Source organism: Oryx dammah, unplaced genomic scaffold (assembly GCF_014754425.2).
Source record: "Oryx dammah isolate SB20612 unplaced genomic scaffold, SCBI_Odam_1.1 HiC_scaffold_2, whole genome shotgun sequence".
Classification (NCBI taxonomy): Eukaryota; Metazoa; Chordata; class Mammalia; order Artiodactyla; family Bovidae; genus Oryx; species Oryx dammah.
In genome coordinates, this window is record NW_024070186.1 from 69,688,333 (window position 1) to 69,707,202 (window position 18,870).

General features: G+C 36.0%; 1 long non-coding RNA gene and 1 other non-coding gene across 2 annotated transcripts in view; one reads left to right on the top strand and one right to left on the bottom strand.

Moving 5' to 3' along the window:
- LOC120871519 overlaps positions 1–18,870 on the top strand; it is a 34,020-nt gene that overhangs the window by 7,412 nt on the left and 7,738 nt on the right. The gene's annotated exons all lie outside the window — the stretch shown is intronic.
- On the bottom strand, positions 115–221 carry LOC120860202. Its single transcript, XR_005720264.1, has one exon. It is a non-coding gene; the product is annotated as a U6 spliceosomal RNA (small nuclear RNA).

The window sequence follows — 18,870 nt, forward strand, 5'->3', positions numbered from 1 at the left end:
TCTAGTTTCATTCTTTTACAAGTGGTTGACCAGTTTTCCCAGCACCACTTGTTAAAGAGATTGTCTTTACTCCATTGTATATTCTTGCCTCCTTTGTCAAAGATAAGGTGTCGAAAAAATATGGAATGCTTCACGAATTTGCATGTCATCCTTGCGCAGGGGCCATGCTAATCTTCTCTGTATCTTTCCAATTTTAGTATATGTGCTGCCGAAGCGAGCACAAGAGATTTTTTTAATAGTCATTACAGAATTTTTTCTGGTGGTCATGATCTTTGAAAATACAATGAAATCAATTTAAAATTAAATTAATCACATATGTTGTGCTTAGAATTATAGCAACATGTAAAGTTTAAATAAACTTCAAGTTTCTGTAATATTCAGACCTGTATACTTCATGTAATATAAAATATTACAAATATTTTACATATGAATATCACATTAGTGTTTACAAATTTCTTTTACTCATCTGTTTAACAATTATTGAACATACAGTTATTTTGTTCTCATGATAACCCTGTGAGATAATAAGAGCGACGCACTGAACATTCATGATAGGCCAGGCATAGTCTAGGCCTTCCCAGGTGGCTCAGTAGTAAAGAATCTGCCTGCAGTGCGGGAGATCGGAGTTCAGCCCCTGGGTCAGGAAGATCTCCTGGAGAAGGAAATGGCAATGCACTCCAGTATTCCTGCCTGGGAAATCCTATGGACAGAGGAGCCTGGTGGGCTATAGTTCATGGGGTCGCAGAAGAGGCAGACACAACTTAGCGACTGAAGAACACAGGCATATTCTAAGCATTTTACACATACTTCGCCTAGTTCTCACTATAACCATATGAGAACTTTGTCACTTTCATACACAGATGAGGTAACTGAGGAAAAGAGAGGTTAAGTAGCTTTCAAAAGGAAGACAGGGTTTGTTCTATACAAATGTCCAGGATACACTCTTAGAGATTTTGATACGATTGGTCTGGAATGGGTTTGGGCATCAGTATTATTTTTAAAAGATAATCACTTAGAAACACTCCTCAGGTGATCCCAATGTGCAGTTAAAGGTTGAAAATGACACGAGTGAGTCAGTGTCCCCATGTAAACAGGGTTTATAATCAGAACAATTGCATTTCTGACTAATGTAAGAAATGATTAGATTTAGGGCAATCTAGATCAGTCTATAGGCCCCATGAAATCCAAGAGTCTATTGTATTAAAGAATTGGCTGAATTACAGAAGGCAGATTTATTAATGTCTGTGGCAGGAAGTGAAACACTGAGAAAAAGGAGAATGTGGCCCCTGGTAGCATGAGTCCTTAGACTCAGCTGCTCCCTGTATAACAGCAACCCAATAAAGTACAAACTGATGCACTGAAATTCTTTCTGATACAAACTTCTAACTCTGCGGCTGAGCAGTTGGAGGGTTCCCTAATTTGTTGCACTGTAGGAGATGGTTAAGTGTAACCAACACTGCAGGCCTGGGTGGGTAAAGCCAATCATGTGAGAAGATCAGAATGTTGGAACAAAGTCACAAGGCCAAGGTAACTGTATTCACTACAGACACATGCTACTGTGTAATAGCTGGGTCCTCAAAGCAGCTGACAGTTTCTTACCATCATTGCCACAAAGACTGATCCCTGTGCCTGGGGCCCAACCAGAGCTGTTTTCTAAGATGCTTAAGGCCTCAAAATCCTTTCTTTCGCTTCACTCATCTCTAGGTCTTTGTCTTGTGGTTCTTCCTTCTTGTCTAATTTTCAGGAGAAAACATTTCCTGACAGGATGAAGCTCTTCACTCTGGTTCAGGTCTCATTTCCTTCACATAAATTTTGCTACTTTGTTTCACCAATTATTCTTTCTCCTATACCTTCCATCTCTCACTCTCCCCCAGTTCTTTCTCTGTGTGTAAGCGGGCACAGCTCTTCTGCTGCCTAGATCATTTCTAAGATCATGCTGTCTGTGTATGTGTGTGTGTGTGTGTGTGTGTATAAACCGCTCAGCCATGCTAACTCTTTGTGACCCTATGGACTGTAACCTGCCAGGGTCCTCTGTCCATGGAATTTTCCAGGCAAGAATACTGGGGTGAGTAGCCATACCCTTCTCCAGGGGATCTTCTCAATCCAGGGATTCACCTCAATCCAGGATCTCCTGCATTGCAGGTGGATTCTTTACCATCTGAGTCACCAGGGAAGCCCTGGATCATGCCATTCTCCTTCTTTCTCTCTCTTTCCTTTCTCTCTAAAATATATGGTATTTCTGTTAGTTTGTTTTTTAAAAATTCAAAACACGTAACAAAATATATTTTCTTTAGTCATTTGCTTGATAGAGCAAATCAAATCTAGACTATTCTGTCTGCTAGATATTCAATTACCACTGTGTTAATTTATGAAAGTAGTATATTAGACATTTGTTTTTGTTCTTAAAAACTAGAAGGAGATATTGAATGATGTCACCTGAGTCCTATTTGTGTGCAAGGATTTGTGAGGAATATGAGTGAATCCCATACAGATAGTGCCCTCAGAGAACAATTAGCCTAGTGATTAAAATGAAGACAGAGTAGATTTATACACAGCAGATATGTTCTGAAGTGACACTTGACGTAATCTATTCTGCCCAGCCTTATGTAAGTGTCCTGATTGTTAGACTGTTAAACCTTTATTCAAGCCATGTAAAAATGGGAAAATGTAGAAACAAACGTATTTAATTTTCATAGCTGAAAGGAATCTAAAGAACATTTAGTCCAGCCTCTGTTCCCCCAACATTATAGATGGGAAAAAATGAGGGTCAAGAAAAGCTGTTGTTGTTCAGTTGCTCAGCCATGTCTTGACTCTTTGTGACCCCATGGACCATCTCCCAGAGCTTGCTCAAACTCATGTCCATTGAGTTGGTGATGCCATTCAACCATCTTGTCCCCCATCGCCCCCTTCTCCTCCTGCCTTCAATCTTTCCCAGCATCAGGGTCTTTTCTAATGAGTTGGCTCTTTGCATCAGGTGGCCAAAGTATTGGAGCTTCAGCTGCAGTATCAGTCCTTCCAATGAATATTCAAGGCTGATTTCCTTTAGGGTTGACTGGTTTGATCTCCTTGAAGTCCAAGGGACCCTCAAGAGCCTTCTCCAACGCGACACTTCAAAAGGATCAACTCTTTGACACTAAACCTTCGTTATGGTCCAATTCTCACACCCATAGATGTGACTACTGGAAAAACCATAGCTTCGACTAGATGGACCTTTGTTGGCAAAGTAATGTCTCTGCTTTTTAATATGCTGTCTAGATTGGTCATAGCTTTTCTTCTAAGGAACAAGTGTCTTTTAATTTCATGGCTGCAGTCACCATCTGCAGTAATTTTGGAGGTCCCCCCCAAATAAAGTCAGTCACTGTTTCTATTGTTTCCCCATCTCTTGGCCATGAAGTGATGGGACAGGATGCCATGATCTTTGTTTTTTGAATGTTGAATTTTAAGCCAGATTTTTCACTCTCCTCTTTCATCAAGAAGCTTTTTGGTTCTTCTTTCCTTTCCACCATAAGGGTGGTGTCTTATGCATATCTGCGGTTATTGATTTTTCTCCTGGCAATCTTGATTTTTGCTTGTGCTTCATTCATTCCCACTTTTCACATGATGTACTCTGCATATAAGTTAAATAAGCAGGGTGACAATATACAGCCTTGGCATACTCCTTTCCCAATTTTGAACCAGTCCATGTCCAATTCTAACTGTTACTTCTTGACCTGCATACAGGTTTCTCAGGAGGTTGGTAAGGTGGTCTGGCATTCCTATCTCTAAGAATTTTCCACACTTTGTTGTGATCCACACAGTCAATGGCTTTAGCGTCGTCAAGGAAGCAGAAATAGATGTTTTTCTGGACTAAAAATCAACCACTGTGTGTTTATCAAATAGTGATTTTATACCAGATCTGGAGTAGGTAAACCAGGAGATGCAATGGAAGCTTAACAAATAGTCATTTAGTCTCTATAGTCTTGCATTTTCCATATGTCATACTGTTGGAATCATATAACATGTAGTCTTTAAGACTGGCTTTTTTCACTTATAATATGCATCTAAAGTTCCTCCATGTCTTTTTACAGTTTGACAACTCATTCCTATCGCACTTAATAACATTCCACTGTCTGGATGTACCAACATTTATCCATTTACTTACCAAAGGACATCTTGGTTGCTTTCAGGTTTTAGGGATTATGAAGAAAGCTGCTCTAAAATCCATGTGAAGGTTTTGATGTGAATATAAGCGTTCAACTCCTTTGGATGAATAATACCAAGGAGTATGGTTTCTGGATCATATGGTAGGAACATGTTTAGTTTTGTAAGAAATCACCAAACTATCTTTCAAAGTGGCTGTGTGGTTTTGCATTCTCAACAGCATTATGTGAGAGTTACTTACTGTTCTGCATCCTCACAGCATTTGGTATTATCAGAGTTTCAGACTTTGGCCACTCTAATAGGTGTGCAGTGGTATCTTATTATTTTATTTGCATTTCCCTGGTGGCATATGATGGAGAACATCTTTTCATATGCTTATTTTCCACTTGTATATCTCTTTGGCGAGCTGTCTCTTAACAGTCTTTGGCCCATTTCTAAAAAAGTTCAAATTGTCTTATTATTGAGTTTTAAGAATTCTTTGCATATTTTGGATGATAGTCTTATCAGATGTATCTTTTGTATTTTTTCCCAGTCCTCTGGCTTTTGCTAATTCTCTTGACATTGTCTTTTGCAGAGCAGTTTTTAATTTTAATGAAATCCTGCTGATCAATTTTGTCTTATTTTACCTGTTTTTTTTTTTTTTCCCCTACTGGGTTTTTGATAGACATAAAAATGACAAAGGGATCAAAATATGTATATAATTTTATAACTTGTTTTCCTGATTTAATATATTATGAGCGTCTTTCTTATAAATATGTATACTCTCACAACATCATTTTTAATGGCTATGCAGTTTTACATAGTTCATCACTAGTAATGGACATTTTAAGTTTTTACTGAATTTTGTTGTTGTCATTGCTTATAAATAAGGCTTCAAACCATGTCCTTGTAGCTAAAACTATGCACACACCCTTTGGAAGGGGGTTGATAAATAAATGTTAGCTGCATTTATTTTTCATTGTGTTCTCAAGCAATGATCTGTGGATTTGATTTGAAAACACTGTTTTAATAATTTTAAGTTAAGTATTTTAAACATATATGGAACTTGACATAAATGCTTTTATGGGATGATATGTGTTGTTTTTATAGTCCAGTCTTTATTTTGTCTATTTTTTTTTCTTACCTACTCCTACTACCCACCGATATTTTCATACTACCAACTATCCAATTCATGCGTAATTAACAATTCAATATATATGTTCTCTATTTTAGCCATAGTCAAATACACATATATGTAGATAAATACATTTAATCATATACATATATAGATTAGCTGGGACTATCACTGTCTTACATTTTACAAATAATATGATGTGACACGTCTCTGTGTCTTGTTTTTCTCTCTCATAATTATGCCTCATAAACAATCACCGAAATTAACCTTCATAGCTCTAGTTCATTCTTATTAAGGTTTGCACATTGTTCTAGGTATGGATGTACTATGATTTTTCAACTATTTTTTAAAATGGGCATTCACTTGGTGATTTCCTTTATCCCCCTCTGTGCTGGATAATGCTGCAACTAGCATCTTTGTGCATATTTCCTTAGGTTCTGCTTGTTATAGTTCTATGGGATAGATTTTTAGCAATAGGATTACAGAATAAAAAAGAATACATACTTTTAAGTTTAAAATTGTTTAAAAATTTTGCAACTTATAATTATATAGTTACACATTTCCTCTATCCTTGGCAGTCACAGGTATTAATTGCTTTAAATTTTTTCTTGGTCTGATAGGTATAAAGTGATATCTTTCCTTTCATTTCCCTATAAGTTAATTTGAACATCTTTTCATATTTGTTGACCATTTGGAGTTTTTCCCCTAGAAAGTACCTCTTGTATCCTTTCCCCAGTTTTATATTGGGTGGTTGGTCAATATATTGGCAATTTGTGAGAATTTTTTGCATAGTATGGCTATTGACCCTTTGTCAGCTGTGTGGCAAGTATTTTTCCAAACCTGCATTTTCCTATCAATGTAACCCTTTTGAGGGTGCATGTTATTAACTTTCCTATCAAGAAATATATTTACTTCAGAGCTTCACAGACTTAGAAAATGAACTTATAGTTGCCAGGGGGAAGAGATAGCTAGGGATTTTGGGAAGGTCATGTACACACCGCTATATTTAAATGGATAACCAACAAAGACCTATTGTATAGCACATGAAACTCTGCTCAGTATTGTGTGCCAGCCTGGATGGGATAGAGGTTTAGAGGAGAATGAATACATATATATTCATGGCTGAACCCCTTTGCTGTTCACTTGAAACTACTACAACATTGTTAATCAGTTATACCCCAAGACAAAATGTTTTTGGTGCTAAAACAATAAAAAAAGAAATGTATTTACTTCAGTTTTGAGTGCAACTAGAACATTCAGCTGCCCTAGAATTGTAGACAGACTACCTAATGTATAGCATTTTACAAGAAAGGACTGAGATAATGGCAAACATAATAAATTCTCTTTCAGAACAATTTGATAAGTACTGTTAACTGCTAAATCAGGAAATAATTGCAATCACAATGCAGAATGTCCCATAAAAACCTAAATTATCTTATATTTTCATAGCATATTAGATCTTTTTTTTTTTTTTTTAAAATATTTTTATTTTTGTTTATGTATTTATTTGACTATGCCAGTTCTTAGTTGCAACATGTGAACTCTTAGTTGCAGCATGTGGGATTTAGTTCCCTGACCAAGGATCAAACCCAGGCCCCTTGCATTGCGAGGGTGGAGCGTTAGCCACTAAACCACCAGGGAAGTCCCAGCATATTAGATCTTGAGGGGATATTACCTTTAGACAAATCATTCATTTCACAGGCTAGGAAAGTATGATAGATGAGACCAAAGAGTTTCTGTTTTCAAACAGAGAAAAGAGTGATATAAATCTAATCCCTTCTGGGTTATTAGTGGAGATGTAAACTGACACAATTCAGGTGAGGATTTAGAGCCTGGCCTCAAATACCCTATTGAGACTTTTCTAAATAAAGCCAGAATTCTTAGCAGCTCCATAAACAAGTTGATTCAGAAAACTTGGTCTCCAAAGGGAGCTTAGCGTACTCTATTCTATCATGCGAAACACAGAAAACATCTGTGTCTTAATCCTTTATTAGAACAATCTGTATTACGCCCCATGCTTATGTGCTACTGAATGAGGAGCATATTAGGTTTTAAGAGACTAATTTGTATGGCCTCAGAGTCTGCACTAAAAACAAAACAAAAAACCTACTCTAATCTGCCATATGTTTTAAAAGCAAACTGTGGAGAGCCAAGATACTATAATTGTTTGATCAAATTTATATTATTGATATTTTAATCTTTCAAATAAAGTGCCCAAACCTATGTAAACCAAAAAGTCATATATACAGGCTTTTGTTATTATAAAGATTTAATAAAAATAAACATTTTCATATCTAAAAGCTCCAGAGGCATTGGATCTTTTATTCAAGTTCAATTGTACAGTGCAGCTGTTTGGAAGAAATTTTATACATTTTATATGAAAATGTCATAACTCCAGTACCCTTGCCTGGAAAATCTGATGGACGGAGAAGCCTGGTAGGCTACAGTCCATGGGGTCGCAAAGAGTCAGACACGACTGAGTGACTTCACTTCACTTCATAAGTGTAATTTAAAAAATTTCCAGGAAGGACAAAAGGCAAATACATAACAACTACATCTTACCTATGCTCCCTGATAGACTACTTTTGGCTCCTTTGGGTTACTAAAATGATAATATTAAAAAATGTAATTAAATTTATTAAAATCTATAGAAATCTGTTCTGATATAAAGTGAATTTACACAATAATGATTTGAATTTAAAAATGAGGCATGTGAGATAATGCTCCAGCAAGTGCTACTGACCACTGATTTTATCCCAATCAATGTCTCCCTTGACTATTTATACAGAGAATCTTATATTTTCTCTTCCACAAGAGATCTGATAATTTCAGTTATAAAGAGAGAGTGCTATTTGGAAGTGCCTTTCCGATTTGGAAGTAGTATTATCTGAATAGTAAGAGTTTAGAAAGGTCATCCTATAAATTTATTTTTTGCTCTTGAACTGCTTAAAAATACCTTGGCTGGAAAATTAAATCCTGAGAACCTAACCAGTCTTAGACCATAGAGACCTCTGTTTAGAGACTTCTGTTGCTAGGTGTATAAATGGTCAAATTTAGTGAAAGCATTTCAGATATTTTCACAGGTTTATATTTATGATAGGCAAGCCAAATTCATTTTTAGTTATTGATTAAAATACTGTTTTTACCATTTGGTGAAATTTGGAAATAGAAATGAAGACAAATTGCATATAAAGGTTTTTAGTTAAATTAAAGGAAACCACATATAGTTCACAAAATATTAAAATAATGTTCAGAAATACTGGGTATATTAATATGAATGAAAATGATATCAGTTCTACACTAGGACCCAAATACATACCAAACAAAGTGAAATGGAAACCTGGTTCTGAGCTATTTTAACCTGCTGTTTTATTTTATTTTTTTGCAGAGATTATCTTGCTGCATCAAAACTACCTGAAGTTTGGTTATTATAAAAATGGGATCCCAGGGCTCCTCCCAAGATACTGAAATCAAATCACTGAATGGGGCTCTGGGAGCTGTCCTTTCAAAAGCACTGCAGGTGGATTCTCATGCATTCAAGCATAAATATCATCAACTTTGACAAAGCAGACTATCTTGTTGACTTCATCAACTGTTTGATCTGAATCACTCTATAAGGACTTGAATAAAATAAATGCAAAATACAGACAAGAATTACCTAAAACTTAGGTATTTCAGATAAATCAGACTAGTTAAAATTTTGCTTGGCGTTTTTGTAAATGTAAGATATAAATCAATTTTAAGAAATCTGCTAAAGACTTAAATAAATGTTTTTAAAATCAAATTTTAGTTCATGAACATTTTTTTTCTTATTGTGCTAATGTTTTAGCATAAAACAGTAACTTTTCCCATAGTATATACAGAAGGAGAGTGTAATCTTTCTGATTGGAAGAGAAATAATGTATTAAAAATAGGCATTGAGAATGGTGAAATTATAATGAATTACTTTGTATTAAATTGCTATTTCTTAGAACAGAAAGATAAAACTGAAAATCACTGTTATTTTGAGTCAAAACAAATCAGACAAATTAAAAAGTCTTAAGACAAATGAATTTTGAATCTCAAGACAAGTGAAATGAACTGGTGAGTTCTAATTTACGCCTAGCACAAGCATGTTTTCCTTTCTCATCCGTTCAAAACTGAAATTCTTACAAATGTGATATGTCATTATTAGATGAGGCATAAGGGCATCCATCTTACCATAGACATGAAATATCTAGGCATAAGGGCATCCATCTTACCATGTTTATCTTTAAGAAGCCTCTTGCTATTGTTATTAATTCAAACTTTTTCAACACAGCTTCAATCAAGTGAGAAAAGATTACCCAGTTTTCCCTTGAAATGATACTCATTGATGAATTCATTGCTCTCAGGTTGTTCTGTGCTTCAACCTTGAGTAATTAACAAAACCTCTCTGCTTTAATTGCTAATCTTTCCCTTAATGGCAGTCAATGACATTTTTAATTAATTACTTCAGCAACCTCATTTCCATTCATATCAAGGTCTTACATTCTCCTCACCGCTTCCTTATTTATTAATTATTTTTTGTTACCAGTGTACCTAAACTGAATCCCTGAAGTAGTGAAAAAACATACAAGGTCAAAAGCATGTCCTAAACCTGTGGAGATAAACATACCTATTTTTTTTTTTTTTTTTAAGTATCAAAGTTAGAGGAAGATGGTGCAAGGACCACTGGGAAAATTACAGAAAGTGGAAATTAACTCTCAAATCACATTTACCAATAGCTAGACACTTTCGGGGCAATTCTCTGGCTTTTTCATTCAGTTCAACAGCTGATTTTTAGAATGGAATGTTGGGATTAATCTGTTTGCTTACTTCAGATTAATCATATAATTGCCAAAGACTGACTTCATTTCATTGTGTATAAACAGTGTTGATGGGTAAGTGATAATTTTACTCATAGCTATTTCCAATTGGTTAAGGAAATTTCCAGTTTTCAGTTTACTCTTCCCATTCATCAGAACTTAATCTTTGCATATTATTCTTTCTCTTCTACATCTTGGTCATAAGTATTGAGATAGTCTGCAGATAGTATTTCTTTATGGAGTCACTTACTAAAAAATAAGGAACAGCTACAATGTGTAGGTGTAGGTGGTTGTATACAGATCACATTCCTTAACTTTTGTTATAGTTTTTGATTTTGGGTTCTATCTTGTTATATGCCCTCATAAAGCCAAACAGATTAATTAATACTTTTTCACAATTTTGGTTATTATGCCTACCTTTTACCATTTGCTTATCATTTAGTTACTTATGTTTATCTTTACTCAAAAAAGGATTTTAAATAGTTTCACAAAATTAAGCAATCAAACAAGCAAACAATATTTTAAAAAAACAGAGAGGAAAGCCAATTAAAAGAACTGAGTGAGTAGGAGGTTGTAGGAATCCATCATGAGTTATTTAGATGAAATTCTCACTAGACTTAGATCTGATCTCTGAAAATGTGGGAAAATAAATTGAATTTTATGATCTTCACTGCTCTTTTAAAGCTAAGGAGATCACATCTTTGCTCAAACTCTTCTGATTTTTTTTAAAATCATATTTAGAGTAAAAATCCAACGTCCTTATGGTTTAGACTTGCATTGTTCAATACAGTAAGTTCATTACATATATCTGTGATGAACTACTGTACTGAACAATACAAGTTAAACTAGAATTCAGTTTCTCAGTTACAGAAGCCATATGTGCTCAATATGGCACATGTGGTCAGTGTTTTGGGCACTGTGGCTACTGTTTTGGGCATATAACATATGGACATTTTCATCACGGCAGCAAGTTTAGTTGAGCAGAGCTAATATAGAAGTCTCTGCCTGATCTGGCCTTTGCTTGCCTTGGTGACTTTACTCTTTACTTTTTTCCACCTGCTCACTCAGTTCTAGCAACAAATGGCCCCTTACTAGTCAGACATTCCAAACTGGTCCTGCCTCAGGGCCCTCCCACTTGCTATTCCATCCATCTAAAACACTGTTCCTCCAGATAGTCACATCTCACTTTAGGTCTCTGCTCAAGGCACCTCCTTGGAGAGGGCTAATCTAAATATCATCCAAATTACTCTTTACGCTTTTATCCTGCCTTATTTTTCTTTTCAGCACTTGTCACTCCATTATATAGTTTGGTCTTTTTTTCCCATCACTCTCTCACTAGAATATACTTTCTATGAGATCAAGGTCTTTGTTTAGTTTACTTCCACATGTCTGGCCTAGTGCAGGTGCTCGATAAGTGCTTGTTTACTCCAGTGGTTCTCCACAGAGGGTGAATCTTGTCCCCAGGGGATATTTAGCAATGTCGAGAGAGTTTTGACTGTCAGAACTGGGAGGATGCTACTGGCATCTAGTGGGTGGATGGGAGGGATGCTGCTGAACATCGTACAATGCACAGGGAAGCTCGCACGACAGTATTACTGGGCCTAAAATGTTAATGGTACAGATGCTGAGAAAATTGTGTTGACTCTATTAATTATCCACTGAGAATATATAACAATTACTCTGATGGGAAGACTGAATCACAGGTGTGGTTTACCAAATGACTCAGCAACTATATATTTTCTCCTAGTTCATTTACATTTAAGGCAAATGAAATTATGTCTAATATTGATATTCTTTAGCTAATTTCTTTCACATCTTTACATTTTTTCATCTGTATGCAATCTTATACTTTCATTTATATAAAACTGCCATTTCACTTAACTTCAATAATATCCTATTTTTCATCTTTGCCATATCCCATTGTCTTTTTCTGTGTATATTTTGTGACTATTATTAATTTTGTATAATTCACTGAAATATTAAAAAAAACTTCTTTAACATGACTCCTTTAAAATTTTCCTTATGAGCTGGGTTAAATAATAACAGAAAATTGGCAAGGAGTAGTGGACAACAGGGGCTTCCCAGACGGCACGAGTGGTGAAGAACCCGCCTGCCGATGCAGGAGGCTTGAGACGAAGGTTTGATTTCTGGGTCAGAAGGTCCCCTGGAGGAGGGCATGGCAACCCACTCCAGCATTCTTGCCTGCAGAATCCCATGGACAGAGGAGTCTGGCAGGCGACAGTCCATAGGGTCGCAAAGAGCTGGACACAGCTGAAGTGACTTAGTGCACACACACACAAGTGGACAAGAGGACACTAGTGTCTAGTAGCTGGTCAATAGGACACCTGTCTTCAACACAGGCTCTTCCACTGATCAGCTTGTGCGTACTTGAGCAAGATAAGTCTTTTAAATAAAGTGTGAAAGTGACGCACCACACACAGGACTGGATGTACTGAAAGACTGCACCCACCCACATCTTCCCTTCTGCCCAGTCAATACTCTGTGAGTTAGAGGAAACTAAAAACTTCTTTGGTGATCTCCGCCTAAAACAGGGTTATGTCAGTGACAGTGAATTATTGAAATCTACATCATGGTGCTTCTAAAAACTCTCTGGAAAATGAAACTTCAAAAGCAAAGTTGAATTAGAAGTTTCATCGTATCTTTCTTTCTTTTTCTTTTTTTAGGTTCAGCTCATTGATTTCTTTTTTATATATAAATTTATTTATTTTAATTGGAGGTTAATTACTTTACAATGTTGTATTGGTTTTGCCATACATCTACATGAATCCTCCACAGGTGGACACGTGTTCCCCATCCTGAGCCCCCTTCCTACCTACCTCCCCGTACCATCCCTCTGGGTCATCCCAGTGCACCAACCTCGAGCACCCTGTCTCATGCATCGAAGGTGGACTGGCGATTTGTTTCACATGTGATATTATATGTGTTTCAATGCCATTCTCCTAAATCATCCCACCCTCGCCCTCTCCCACAGAGTCCAAAAGACTGTTCTACACATCTATGTCTCTTTTGCTGTTTCGCATACAGGGTTATCGTTACCATCTTTCTAAATTCCATATATATACGTTAGTATACTGTATTGGTGTTTTTCTTTCTGGCTTACTTCACTCTGTATAATAGGCTCCAGTTTCATCCATCTCATTAGAACTGATTCAAATATATTCTTTTTAATGGCTGAGTAATATTCCATTGTGTATATGCACCACAGCTTTCTTATCCATTTGCCTGCTGATGGACATCTAGGTTGCTTCCACGTCCTGGCTATTATAAATGGTGCTGCGATGAACACTGGGGTACACGTGTCTCTTTCAATTCTGGTTTCCTTGGTGTGTATGCCCAGCAGTAGGATTCTGGGTCATATGACAGTTCTATTTCCAGTTTTTAAAGGAATCTCCACACTGTTCCCCATAGTGGCTGTACTAGTTTGCATTCCCACCAACAGTGTAAGAGTGTTCCCTTTTCTCCACACCCTCCCCAGCATTTATTGCTTGTAGACTTTTGGATCGCAGCCATTCTGACTGGCGTGAAATGGTACCTCATTGTGGTTTTGATTTGCATTTCTCTGATAATGAGTGATGTTGAGCATCTTTTCATGTGTTTGTTAGCCATTTGTATGTCTTCTTTGGAGAAATGTCTGTTTAGTTCTTTGGCCCATTTTTTGATTGGGTCGTTTCTTTTTCTGGAATTGAGCTGCAGGAGTTGCTTGTATATTTTTGAGATTAGTTGTTTGTCAGTTGCTTCATTTGCTATTATTTTCTCCCATTCTGAAGGCTGTCTTTTCACCTTGCTTACAGTTTCCTTTGTTGTGCAGAAGCTTTAATTTTAATTAGGTCCCATTTGTTTATTTTTGCTTTTATTTCTGATATTCTGGGAAGATGGGTCATAGAGGATCCTGTTGTGATTTATGTCGGAGAGTGTTTTGCCTATGTTCTCCTCTAGGAGTTTTATAGTTTCTGGTCTTACGTTTAGATTTCTAATCCATTTTGAGTTTATTTTTGTGTATGGTGTTAGAAAGTGTTCTAGTTTCATTCTTTCACAAATGGTTGACCAGGTTCCCAGCACCACTTGTTAAAGAGATTGTCTTTTCTCCATTGTATATTCTTGCCTCCTTTGTCAAAGATAAGGTGTCCATAGGTGCGTGGGTTTATCTCTGGGCTTTCAATTTTGTTCCATTGATCTATACTTCTGTCTTTGTTCCAGTACCATACTGTCTTGATGACTGTGGCTTTGTAGTAGAGCCTGAAGTCAGGCAGGTTGATTCCTCCAGTTCCATTCTTCTTTCTCAAGATTGCTTTGGCTGTTCGAGGTTTTTTGTACTTCTATACAAATTATGAAATTATTTGTTCATCATATCTTTCTGTTGCAGAGAGAAAAGCTTTTATTTATTTATTTATTTTTAATATAAATTTAGTTATTTTAATTGGAGGCTAATTACTTTGCAATATTGTATTGGTTTTGCCACACATTGACATGAATTCGCTGGTGACTTAGCTCTTCAGAGCAGATGGCTTCATTATCTTAAAATATGTCAAATTATACTAATTACCAAAAAAAGGGCAATGTAAGGTATATTATAAGAAAATGGTAGCATCTATCCTGAAGAGATGACCGGGGAAATGCATGTGACTTACGTTTACTAAGATGCAGAAGTTGCCAAGCATTTTGATAATGTGATCTTCTTTTCTTCCCATGTTTTACCATTATAGAGAGTTATAAAGAGCATTGTTTAGTAGGCCTTTATGACACTTTGCTTAAGTGATTTTAAAGGAATTAGAATACTTGATTTTGAATGCAAATAAGATGCAGTTTGGTAATGCAGTCTTTTACTTTTCACGACTGAACTGTAAGTTTCAAGTTTTGAGTGATCTCTCACTCACTCTTTCATCCCTTTCTTCCTCTCCCTTCTCTTTTTACCCTTTTCAAATAAATGACAACAGACCACATTTGAAGGGCTGTTGTTTAAATTCCAGAAGACTGAAAAGAATAAGTTTTTCAAAGGCAAAAAGCAACTAGGCACTGAATTTTGGAAGACAGGAATGATGATGAACATAGCTTATTTGCACTGCCTGTTTGAAAAGAAACCATAAAATTCAATATCTAACTTGGCAGCTGGAATCCTCATAGAAAGAAAACAATCTTGCCCCCTTAATTTTATTTTCTCCTCCCATCATCTCATGGCAATTTGCTTAGTGGAAGAGAATCATGGAGCCTAAAATAACTTAATCCTTAAATGGCTTTATATCCATCACCTTCATGGTAATCCCATTTGCCCCAGGTTTGGTACATAGTCCCTCACACAGTAGTGATACAGTCTGTAATTAGACTTAAAAACTACTGTGAGACAGCAAGGAAGAAAAGGATTCCCAATATATTTGTAAATGTTATGATAATTGACAGATACTTTGTCTTATTGATATTTTAATGCTAATGTCTATCAATCAAGATCCATTTACAGTTACTGGAACACTAGCATAAAGCAATGTACAATCTTTTTATGAGAAAGAGGCAAATAATTTCCCTGCCTCATCATCTCTATCACAATGAACTCATAATAGAGACTTTATTATATAGACATAAATAAGTAAAAGGAAAGCAACAACCCCAAACGTGTAGGTTTTCTTTTGGACACAGTGCAATTTAAGCCTAATATCTTCTTTAGAAGAATTATCTGATTACAGAACTCACCAAGAAGAATGATGTTTAAAATGTTGACCCTGGTTCAGGTAGTACAAAAAAAAGATTGAATTATGTTTATGTTTAACATACTTGGTGAGGTGAGGACATAAAATAAAGACAAAAGTTTTTAACATGGAGTAAATAACAAAATTAATGATCTTCATTTTATGGAATATATATTATTCAAAAGAATGGTAAATTCCAGCATATGGAAAATATAGCATACATGGGAAAATATATTAAATTAGCTACGGCAGTCCTTTTAAAATGATTTTTAGTAAAGATTTCCTGACTTTATATGATCAAGCTATTCTTTTGAATGCAGAGTTAATTTTAAAATATATCTCTTCGAATCACAATTAAAAATGAAGTATTTATTCCATGGATCTAAAAAGAATAGACTTCCATTCACAATTACGTTACTAAGAGAATTTCTTTTTTAATTATTCAACAATCTTCAGAAAGAAATTGCGAGTAGTTCTCAATTGAGCTTTCAGTATTTTTCACAGCAGTACTTTCTTCCAGATTGTTTTAATTTTAGGAAGAATGACCAGCTTTGGTCCCCTGAATAAATTTGTATTTATTTTTATATAATTTAACATGTAAGAATGACTTTATACAAATATGAAACTATAAATGCTTGGTTATTTACAAAAAAATGCACAACCATGTATTGTCCATGATATATTTAGTTATATTCAAGTCATGTTCAAATATTAAATGCAACATGTATGAGTGTAAGTCTCTGCATCTGTGCATACATGTGTGTGCTTAAGAGTCTCAATACTTTAATTTTTCTCATCTTCAGATTAGGTCTTAGTAATTCAAGATGATGGCAAAGAACATTTTTTTTGGATAAAATAACTTAATACTCAACTTAATCTTTAACAATACACAAGTTTATAAGTTTTACTATGTTTAAAATTTTTACTTTTATTATAAAATTCCTAATTTCACATCTTAATGTTTAATTTTATCATTTTAATATTGTTTTCCATAATTTTTGGATCACTTGCTAAAACTAATAGTCTTGATTCTACTTGGTATCTTTAACCATGGCTTGGAACTATAAAGCATTCCCTCAGAACTTTATTTCTGGAGAGAGCTAAGTTCAATCTGTGACATGCTTAGGAGAATGCCTATTATACAGTAAGCATCCTGTAGAGGTTGGTTGGTTGATATCCCCTCACTCTTCTCTTTGAAATCGCCCAACCTCTCCTCACCAGCCCTCTGGCCTCCTCATTCACTCTCTTCACCAAATCCATTCTCCGTTGCTGCAGTGCTGTACCCTTGCTTACCCTCCATAGCTCCCCATTGCCCCCAGCACCAAGTCCATAATCTTCATCGTGACTCACAAAGCCTCATACCAAGTGGACCCTGCCCAGTTGTCCTCTCTTATCCCTCATATTCAACTTGTGAGCCACGGCCACATTTTCATTGCCTTCTTTCTCCAGCCTCAGGGTGAGGGGTCGTACTTTTCCCCTTTCCTCACTAACTCCAGCACATTGCTTAGGTCTCAGTGAGGGTATTCTTCTAAAAAGCCCCTTCTGATCTTACATTCCCACTCAGGTAGGGTTTAGGGCCCTTCCCTGTGCTTTAGCAAGTATCTGCCTTCTCTAAGAGGCTTTGAAGCCCACAGCTGCCTCTGGCTTCTCAGTTCCTAGCACTTGTAAGGGACATGGCAGATAATTGGAATGAAATGTAATTATTATTTCACAGTATCCTGAGGATACTCACCTCTACTTACAGAAAGAAGACCCCAGGAAAAATGACTGAAAATTAATAATTATCATATTGTGGATGATTTTGTATTTCCATCTTTCTTTATAGACCCAATTTTCTGCAATGATTATATATGACTTTTATTATTAGAAAAAAAATCTTAATTTTTAATTGCCTCAAGTTTTGTTGAACTTCTCTAGTGAGTCTGTTCATCATATTCCACTTGGAACTGCAGAACTGCCAGTATAGACTGATGACACTGAAAAATCTTAGCATCATTGGATGGGAAATGTGATAACACATCCAAGTTTATGCCCTTGAAGAGTCTGAGAGCAGAATGAAAATTAATGAAATGCATTTTATGTTTTCTGTGACATGTCAGCAGGTCTCTCTAAGGAAATTATCAGTTGAGGAAGGAACTATCTTTCTGATTCTGTGCTTCAATTAAGGGACAATGTATGTGACTTTAGGGCTGAGATTAGGCAAAGAAAGGAGACTCAAAATCTCCAAATTACAGGCATGCAGAGCTATTACTTTAATTAAAATTTAAAAAACAAATTAACAGATTACAGTTTCCAGAAAGCATGTTGAAAATTTAAATCTGGGAACTTATTTAAAAAAACCCAAAAAATAAACTATAGAAAGAAATCTGGCTTAATAGAAGCTAAACTCTTAAGTCATACAAGGGTAGTCTTAAAAAAATCTGCAAGCAATAAATGCTGGAGAGGGTGTGGAGAGAAGGGAACCCTCCTACACTGTTGGTGGGAATGCAAACTAGTACAGCCACTATGGAGAACAGTGTGGAGATTCCTTAAAAAATTGCAAATAGAACTGCCTTATGACCCAGCAATCCCACTGCTAGGCATACACACTGAGGAAACCAGAATTGAAAGAGACACATGTACCCCAATGTTCATCGCAGCACTGTTTATAATAGCCAGGACATGGAAACAACCTAGATGTCCATCAGCAGATGAATGGATAAGAAAGCAGTGGTACATATACACAATGGAGTATTACTCAGCCGTTAAAAAGAATACATTTGAATCAGTTCTGATGAGATGGATGAAACTGGAGCCGATTATACAGAGTGAAGTAAGCCAGAAAGAAAACACCAATACAGTATACTAACACATATATATGGAATTTAGAAAGATGGCAATGATGACCCTGTATGCAGGACAGCAAAAAAGACACAGATGTGTATAGCGGACTTTTGGACTCAGAGGGAGAGGGAGAGGGTGAGATGATTTGGGAGAATGGCATTGAAACATGTATAATATCATGTAAGAATCTAATTGCCAGTCTATGTCCGATGCAGGATACGGCACGCTTGGGGCTGGTGCACGGGGATGACCCAGAGAGATGTTGTGG